Raw genomic sequence first — 2676 nt, 5'->3', positions numbered from 1 at the left:
CAGGACAGAGCAGGGAGCCCGGCCCGATGTCACCCCGGCTGCTGGGTGTCCCCGAGTCCCTGGTGACGGGGGACAGAGCACCCCACCAGCAGAAGGGGAGGCGTTCCCACACAGCCCCTCTCCTCCGCTCATCTCACTGCGACACGCAGAGAGGAAACCCCATCACCTGGAAAGAGCCCCAACGCCCCCGCCTGCAGCACCCCCAGCCCGATGGGCCCCCCAAGAGATCACCTCTGCCCGGCCAAGCTCCCCGCAGCGGTCAGGGAGAGCTGCCACCCCGTCCCTTCTCACCTGCTTCTTCCCAATTTTTTTTTTTTTTTCGGAAGCAACTAACACTTTTCTTTGAAGAGCAACAGATGAGCGAGACCCTCCCAGCGCCTTTTATGATGTTAAATTTATTGCCTGGCTCCACAATTGCCATTTTAATGACGAACGCTCCCACGGCTTTAACGCGGCTGAGTGCTGGCATTGAAAACAGAAGCCGGGGGGGACACGCTGTCTCCGGTCTCCTGGAGGAGAACGGATTCCAGCCCTTTTCCTGATCCCTGCACAAAGTTTTGCCAAATAGATAATGTGTTTTATAATTTCCAGACGGTGCTGTGCTGGTAAGGGAGGCCCTCTGCTGGCACCGGGCTGATGGGGAGAGCCCCGGGAAGCAGCTGGGAACCACCACCGAGGCATCGAGCTTGGGAGACACCTCTGGCAAGGTGTGCCCGGAGAACCAAGCCTGGAGATCCACGTCCAGCAAGCCATGCCCAAGGAACCTCTATTCTGGAGGTGCCGGAGAGCTCACAGAGGGGAGCACAGGGAATTGAGCCCATGGAAAGGAACCTGGGAAAACGAGCTGGGGGAACCAAGCTCAGAAAGTGGAACCAGGAAAGTGAGCCCACGGAGCCAGGACCAGAGACCTGGACCTGGAGAGATGTGCGTGGCCAGACCAGTCCCGCTCCATCCACAGTGAGCCCAAATCCCTGCAGCTCGTGCTGGTCCACAGCGAGGTGGCTGTGCACACCCAAAGGGAGCATCCCAGACCTTGCCTTGGTTGGGGAAAGCCCTCGTGCATCTGCCCCAGGGTGAGGGCTGGGTGGGACCATGTGGGGAAGTCTGGGATGCTGGGAGGAAATGGGGGGAGCGATGGCAGCTTTGCCATGGGGTGGGATGGAGCTGCCACAGCTCCCACTGTGTCCCAGATAGGGCTGGTGAACTTTCCCCCTCCACTGGGCACAGAGCCATGGGGGGACAGTCCCCACACCAGGAGTCCCCATGGTCCCACTGTCCTCTCCAGGAGGCCACCAGGTCCTTGCCAGAGGACAAGGATAAGCCTGGAGCTGGCGATGGGCAGCTGCAGTGTGGGGCCAGCCATGCAGACCCACACCAGGGATTTCAACTGAGGACATTGACTTTTATCAGCAGATGCTTTATTTTTTTTAGCAGTGCCTGAAACTCAGCCGGGGTTATCAGGGAGATATTAAATTGCTGTTGGAAGCGACACCAGCGGGGCGGAAAAGCCGTGCTGTGCTCTTACCTCTTCCCACAAGGTCGAGTCAGGCAGCCCCGGGGGACGACGCATTCGCCGCGTCCTTCCTGTAGCGAGGATCACATGTCAGAGCCGAACGAAGCCTTGAGAAAATTAAACCCGTGAGCTCACCGCCTTCCTGAGCGCAGGCGCCAGCCCTCCCTGTGGTCCCTGAGCCTGGACTGCCAGCTGGGGTGACCTGGCAGCAGTGCCAGGAGGATGCCACTTCCCCAGGGGACAGCAGCAGTCCTCACTGGTGTGCCTGCAGCTGGGGTGTGCAATGGAGGAGCTTTGAACCCTGCTGTGCATCACTGGGTGATGGGGAAGGACCTTCCCATGGGAAGAAGCTGTCAGCCTTGGCAGAACACAGCTGGAAAAGTCTCCTGAAGGCCTTCAGCCACATTTCCTCTGGGGATCCAAGTTCTTGCTTGGGCAAAGGGACAGACAGATGGGTTCAGCTCTGGTGGGACTGACACATTTTGTCCTTGCCAGGGCCGTGCCCAGACTTGGAGGTGGTCAGGCATGGGGGTGGGTTTTTTCCAGGACAAGGTGAGTCCTGTTGCCTCGGCCCTCTGTGACACAGGGGATGGACAGAGTCTAAGAGAAAGGCAACACCGTCCCCAGGAGAGGCTGTGTGTGCGTGGAGGGTCACCTGGAGACACCCAGGAACCCCAAGCAGGGACCCCGAGCTGCCCACGCCTCTCAGTAACCTGAGACCAGCTGTGGAGAAGGGGCATCATGAGCAACATTGGCTCATTGGGAGGGACAAGAGGAGCCAAGACCACGAGTGTGGGACCTGGGGACAACGAGGCATTGCCTGAGATGGCAGGAGCAAGGGGAAGATGGAGAGGTCCAAGGGAGGACCTAGAGAAGATTGTCCATGGGGCTGTTAAAGCCCCAGGGCTGAGCCAGACCTCTTCCCAGGGCACCCTCTGCTCTCCCAACTTTGCTTACGCTCTCCAGCTCAGGGACTTGCTCCTTCATCACCCTCTTCCTCCTCGCATGAACCCAGCTCCACAACTTGGCTCTGCCCCTTCCCAGGCAGCCAGGAGGCACCAGGGCTGGTATTTCACGTTCCCACTGGGCATCGCCCACAGGGAACGGGGTTTCAGTGGACCTGTGGACCCCTTGGCACAGCCTTTGGGGGTCTCCAGTTTCAC

At 59.4% G+C, this 2676-nt stretch overlaps 1 long non-coding RNA gene across 1 annotated transcript; it reads right to left on the bottom strand.

Moving 5' to 3' along the window:
- Nucleotides 1-376: 376 nt before the first annotated feature.
- LOC309578769 lies at nt 377-1598 on the bottom strand. Its single transcript, XR_014226846.1, has 2 exons — nt 1526-1598; nt 377-844 (listed from the first exon to the last, which is right to left on the bottom strand). It is a non-coding gene; the product is annotated as an uncharacterized lncRNA (long non-coding RNA).
- Nucleotides 1599-2676: the final 1078 nt, after the last annotated feature.

The sequence above is a fragment of the Coloeus monedula genome (genome assembly GCF_965178545.1).
Source record: "Coloeus monedula genome assembly, chromosome: 15".
Taxonomy (NCBI): Eukaryota; Metazoa; Chordata; class Aves; order Passeriformes; family Corvidae; genus Coloeus; species Coloeus monedula.
This window is presented reverse-complemented; position numbering and strand designations above follow the sequence as displayed.